This window comes from Marmota monax, unplaced genomic scaffold, assembly GCF_021218885.2.
Source record: "Marmota monax isolate L192 unplaced genomic scaffold, Marmota_monax_Labrador192_F-V1.1 WCK01_AAM20220418_F8-fsc00038, whole genome shotgun sequence".
NCBI classification, from domain to species: Eukaryota; Metazoa; Chordata; class Mammalia; order Rodentia; family Sciuridae; genus Marmota; species Marmota monax.
The window spans coordinates 13,069,812-13,076,686 of NW_026692498.1; positions in this window are offsets into that span (position 1 = coordinate 13,069,812).

Consider the following 6,875-nt stretch of genomic DNA (forward strand, 5'->3'; position numbering starts at 1 on the left):
CTGTATCTTGACCATTGTTTCAGTGAATATGGGAATGCAGATGTCTTCATGAGGTGGTGATCTCATTTCTTTTGGTCATATGCTCTGTTACGGAGTGCACAAGTGTTATGGACCACCATGCTTATTGAGTCAAATTGAAAGGGGTAAAAGGTCCTTTAATGAGCAAGCCAGGCAAGCGACTGGGAGCAGGCTAGTGACTCAAAGAACTCCCAGCACTTGAATTTTGGAAGTACAGAGTTTATTAAGGCAAAACTCACAAAAAAACACAAGGATGTACTTCAGAAAGACCCTGTTGAGACATATTTTGATTACATGAGAGAATGGTTTTAATTAGACACTTCAGAGTCATTTTGTTATACTTCGGGGCCTTCATCAGGGCCACAGGAAGGTCCAAATGTACTGTCAACGTAGATACAGCTTTTCAGGATGCTGAAAAGAAAACATTTTAAGCAAGCATAAGATGGAGTCAGGTCAGAACAAAATGGTATTACTTTGGTTCTTTTACATTTCAGATCCAAAGGAAGGTTTTTAGGTCTTATGTAAGGAAAATAAAAAGAGACACAGAGACAAGATGCAGAGGCAGGAAAGAAAGATGGCAGAGTGGCCTAACTGCTATATTTATATCAATAGGTTACATAGGTCATTAGGGCCATAACTACATTATTATTTAGTATTCCTTTTTTCCCAAAGCTGAATGTGTGAAATCAAGGTCCAGGCTGATAAGACTCTAGCACAGAGCCTCTTCATGAAGACTATTACCATAGCAACTAAAGACTGCACCTGTATTAGTTATCTTAATAGCTTCTAGGAGAAACTGTCGAGCATTCCAAGCATGGGAAACAGAGTGCCTGTTACCCCCAGGGAGTTTGCTCACTAGAGGAACGTTTTTCCCTGTGTATTTTCATGATCAGAATTCCAGCACTTCTCTGTATATTTCTATGTTCACAATGCCTACAGTCTTATGGTGTTTCTATTTTTAATTTCTTTAAAAAGCTCCATACTGTTCTCTGTGAAGGCTGTATTAACCTAATTTCCCATCAACTGTGTACAAAAGTTACCTTTTCTCCACACCCTTTCCAGGTAGGAATAGTTATTATAGAAAAGAAAACTATTTATGTCCATGTCCCCAGTCTACCCAACCAGCAAAAGCCAGTCCAGGAACTGAACTCAAAATAGCTCCCAAGTCACTGTTGATCTGTGAATAGATGACAGAGGATGGGCTTAACAAATATTAACTAATGAGCTGCAGCATGAGTTCCTGACTACTGTCTCAGTTTCCTCTTCTATAATTGGAAAGAATAATAATTGTGTTAATCAGCTTTTCATTACCGTAACCAAATTACATGATAAGAACAACTGAGATGAAGAAATGTTTATTTTGGGCTCAGAGTTTCCGAGGTTCATTCCATGGTTGACTGAGTCCAGTTCTCTGGGCCTGAGAGCATGACAGAAGGCTGTGGTGGTTGGGAAGCAGGAAGAGGGGAAGGGACCAGGGACATATATAATCTGAGGCCACATGTTCACTTCCTCCCCATTTGTCTACTGTTACCACCCTGTAGTCCATTCAGATAATTTTCCATCAACTAGATTAACCTACTGATGAGGATACAGCTCTCATTATCCTCTATTTTTACCTCTGAACATTGCCAGTTGCCTAACATACAAACTTTTGGGGAGACATTTTTAGATATAAATCATAACAATAATATTATTCTATTTTGCATGATTATGTCAGGATTAAAGGAAATATCCTAAGGTGCTTATTGTATAGTTTGGAAGATTATTTCTTAAGCATATATTATGTTTGGGTTGGTAATAATCACCTTACAATGTTATCAGACTCTGCCTGATGTTCTCTTACTGACTATGATCCATTACATAATTCTGTACAAGAATTCTTCCCATTCCTTAGAAAAACCCCAGATAGTCAGTGGAGTTGGCTCATACCCCTTTAGCCTGTCAATTCCATATGATCCCGGAGATAAAATTAGCTCTAGAAACCCTTGCACAAATCTCAGACACTCATCCAATTCCCCAGGTCCTTGCTAGATTATCGCTGACTGAGTGGCTTCCCTTAAGGGGAGTCAACCCCAAATGTTATACCCAGAGATATTGATGATTCAGTGTTTCTGCTTCAGTGGGATTCTGAGAGTGTCCTTAGTCCTCTGCAAAAGCAAAACTAGCAAATGACTACAACTTTACTCCTCTAGGAACACAAGTTAAGTGAAGTGTGGAATTGCTCTGAGGTGCCCTTGGTTTGGGGCCCTTGCTAACACTTACCAAGAGAAGATGAGCAGTCTCCCAAACCACAAACTTGTTAAAAAGCTACCTAAGTTAGTTAGTTAACAGTATTTAGGTTCAAATGACAGAATTTAACTTGAGCTACTTTGAGAAAAAGAGCAAAATGTTTTATTTACATAAGGATCAATACAAAAATTAAAGATTTTCAAATAGGAATATAGACTGATTCCAAAAAAAAAAAAAAAAAAGGAATGATCCTGGAAATGGAAGGCTGTTCTTTCTCTGACTTTGTTTTCCCTGTACAGACAATCTTAAAAACAAAAATAGAAACAAATGTATGCAGTGATAAAACTGTTTTCCATAGTGATTATACAATTCTACATTTCCATTAGCAAAGAACAAGTGTTCCATTTCTTCATATCCTTATAGATTTTATTCCTTTAAATATATATATATATATATATGTGTGTGTGTGTGTGTGTGTGTGTGTGTATGTATGTACATATATGCTTAAATGTGTGTGTGTGTGTGTATTTGTGCGGAATAGTATTTAATTGTGGTTTTGATTTGCATTTGCCTAATTAAGGATGATAGTGAGAACCTTTTCATGTCCTTTTTGTTCTTATTTATTTATTTATTTAGAGACAGGTCTCTCTAGGTTGCTTACAGACTCACTAAGTTACTGAGGCTGGCTTGGAACCTGAAATCCTCCTGCCTGAGTCTCCTGAGCTGTTTGGATTACAGGCATGTGCCACCCGCCCCCAGCTCATCTCTCATTTTGAAACACAGCTTTAAATTTTTACATTTCTATTACTCAAGAGACCAGTGGGGAGAACTGAAATCTCCTGGTCGCAAGTCCAAATCTGTCAGGGTAGTTTCTAAATGGCCAGCTGTGGTGCCTACTTCTGAACCGGTCAGTTATGGCAAGATGTAGAGCTGGAAGATGATACCACATCATTCCCATCTGGTGTCTCTGTCAGAGCAGAGAAAGGAGTACAGGAAGGAAGTTAGAGAAGTATTTTGATGTAGTAATGCCCCCCCCCCAAAAAAAGTAAAATTTTTCTTTATTTTCTACTTGGATTGGAATGAAACCCCTAAATACAACAACTATGCAACATTTGGTAAAATTCTGCAAGCTGTCATCAGGAGAAGTGGAATGCCTCTTACCCAGAAAGCAGCAGGTCCAGCTGCACTTGCTTCATGGTTGGCTTTCTGATGGCTCTGCACTAATTGAATGTTTAGGCCTCAGCCTTTCTACTTTGCGTACTTTATTCTTAGAGGGAAAAGAAGATGCAGAATCTCCTCACCTTTGTCGTTTGCAACATTTTATGCTTCTTTTTCTTAATCGTTTAGAATTTTCCTCTAAGGTGGGGAGAGTTTTGAGGCAGCCCACGAGGGAGGATCCTGAAAGCCTTGTGCTGTGGGTCGTTGGGTGAGGTCCAGGGGAAGAGCTTTGATAGGGGGTTTATACAATCATCACTTTGCACAGAAACTTTCCTAACCTATCAGAAATTTCCACAAGGGATAGACAAGATAGACACAGTAAAGGCCTGAACAGTGACCTTTCAAGAGAGACCATGTTATATATCACATGTTAATGATAAAGAGATGAAGTTTGAGAGCTCGGAGACTAGGTAAGTCTCAGTTCTTGCTCTTGCAAGCTATGTGACTTATCATAGGATACTTCATCTGAGTCTCCTCATCTGTAGAATGGAATAATGATGCCAATTTATAAGAATGTCATGATCAAATGAGGTATGATATACAGAGTTCCTAGCATATAGAAAGAAGACGTTCAAAAACTATTGAGGATATTGTTGTTATAATAGGTATTGGAGGGGGCAAGGATTGAACTAAGGGACACTAGACCACTGAGCCACATCCCCAGCCATACTTTGTATTTTTTTTTTAAGAGACAGGCTCTCACTGGGTTGCTTGGTGCCTTACTTTTGCTGAGACCGGCTTTGAACTCAAGATCCTCCTGTCTCAGCTTCCTGAGCTGCTGGGATTACAGGCATGTGCCATCATGCCCAGCTTAAAATAAGCAGTTCAATAAGCAAATTTCCCTATCCCCATCATTGCTAGAATTCTTTCTTAGTGGCCATGATGGGTGATAGACTCTTGACCACATCAGTCTTCAGAAGCATAGTGAATTTATCCATCCATATTTCTATTCATTCAACAAATTAAGTCTTGACTCTTGACTTATGCCCAGAGAATATGTTTGACCTAGAAGACACAAAAGTGATATGATACTCTTTGGGATCCAACAGCTCTCCACCTCAGGGGGAGTCTAGCCATATAAAGAGCTAATTCAATGAAGAATTAAGAGTGTTCCAGTGGAGTTATTTAGAAAAAGAGCCCAGACCTAATGCCTGAGGATTTGCATGAACACCTTACTGCATGAAGCAATTGGAAGAGTAAGAGTCTGTCAGGTAAAAAGGAATAAATGGTGTTCTAAGCATTCATCTCAAACTCACAACCGGTTAAGTGGTAAGAACCTCAGAAAGAGCCAGGAGCCGTGGCACATACCTATAATCTCAGCGGCTCAGGAGGCTGAGGCAGGAGGATCTTGAGTTCAAAGCCAGCCTCAGCAAAAGTGAAGTGCTAAGCAACTCACTGAGACCCTGTCTCTAAATAGAACACAAAATAGGGCTGGGTATGTGGCTCAGTGGTTAAGCACCCCTGGAAATTTGCTTATTGAAATACCTATTTAAATCTCTGGTAAACCTCCCCCCACCGAAAAAACACAAGACCCTGAGAAAGTAGGATAAATGTGTTAGGAAAGGAGTATTTATTGGTGGCTTCCTTTATTATATATGGGACTTGAATTTGCCATCCTACTAGGAAAAAAACAATGTCCTAATCCATCCTGCTTCATAGAATGTTGATCCTTTGGCTTCATACATTTTTGTATATTTCACCAAAATTCATATAGGAAGAACATTATAGTTCAACGATTTTACTTCAACTCCCATTAACAATGCCCGTCATCCTCAAGTATTTCCTCATACATAATTATGATTTGTATCTCCCACCCCTGCCTGAACCCCTTTCCTACTCCTGTGTCTCAAGCCGCTGGGATACAGGCCTGCTGCCACACCCGGATGATGACTGCCATTCTTAACAGTCTCTTGAAAAGCAGAAGTTCTTCATTTTGACCAAGATCAATTTATAAATATTTCTTCTATGGGTCATACTTCTGGTTTTTTAATCCAAGAAAACTTTAACTATTGTCACAGATTTCAGTCCAGTCTTCTAAAAGTTTTATATTTTTAGATTTTACATTTAGCTCTATCCCTATTTTTTTATAATTTTATATAATTTTTGTATATGATTTAAGGCATGGAGTAAAAGTTAATTTTATTGCATATAGATATTTAACTTTTCCAGGATTATTGTTGAAAATGATAAATTAATTTTGTGCCTTTGTCAAAAATCTGTTATTTACTTTATTTACTATTGGTAGGAATACAAATTAGTACAACCACTATGGAAAAGAGTAATGTGATTTCTTTCTTTCTTTCTTTCTTTAAATGTTTTTTTAGATGTTGATGAAACTTTATTTTATTCATTTATTTATATGTGCTGCTGAGAATCAAATCCAGTACTTCATACGTGCTAGGCAAGCGCTCTACCACTGAGCCACAACCTAGCCCTTCTTCTTTCTTTTTTTTTTTTTTTGTTTTGTTCCTGGTGATTAAACCCAGGGCTGCTTAACCACTAATCCACATCCCAAACCCTTTTTATTTTTTATTTTGAGACAGGTCTAGCTAAATTGTTGCGGCTGGCTTTCAATTTGCAATCTTCTTGCCTCACCCTGTCACACTGCTGGGATTACAGGTGTGCACTACCGAGCCTGGTGTGTGATTTTTCAAAAAAATAAAACTAGAACTACCATATGTTCCAGCTGTTCCATTCCTGGGTGTGTATCTGAAGGAAATAAAGTCAAATAAAGACATACCTGTATACCCATGTTTATTGCAGCACTATTCACACTGGCTAACATATTGAATCAGCCTAGGTACCATGAACAGATGAATGGCAAGGAAAACACACACACACACACACACACACACAGAGTATTATGTATCCATAAAGAAGAATGAAACCCTGTCATTTTCAAGAAAACGGATCGAATTGGAGGGCATCATATTATGTGAAATAAACCAGACACAAAAATACGACATATGCATACAAATATGCATGTTTTCTCTCCTACATGGAAACTTAAAAAAGAAAAAAGAGCTGAAAGTAGTAGGGACTTTCAGAGAAGGAAAAGGGAACCGGAGGAGAGGGGAGAAAGGAGAGGACAAGAGCGGCATAGGAGGACATGATCAAGGCATCACATAAACACATATGCAAATGTCAGTGAGACTCATTAATTTGCATAATTAATACGTGTTAATGATCATAAAAATAAAATCAGTTTTTAATGTATGTGCAGTTCTATTACCAAACTCTATCCTGTGCTACTGATTTGTGTGTCTTACCACCAATCACATCTTGATTATTGTAGCTTTATAACAGGTTCCGAAATGACATATTAATCCTTCAGCTTTGTTCTTTTTCAAAGTTTTTTTTTTTGGCAACTTTTGCATAGCCAAATGAATTTTAGGATCAGCTTACAATAA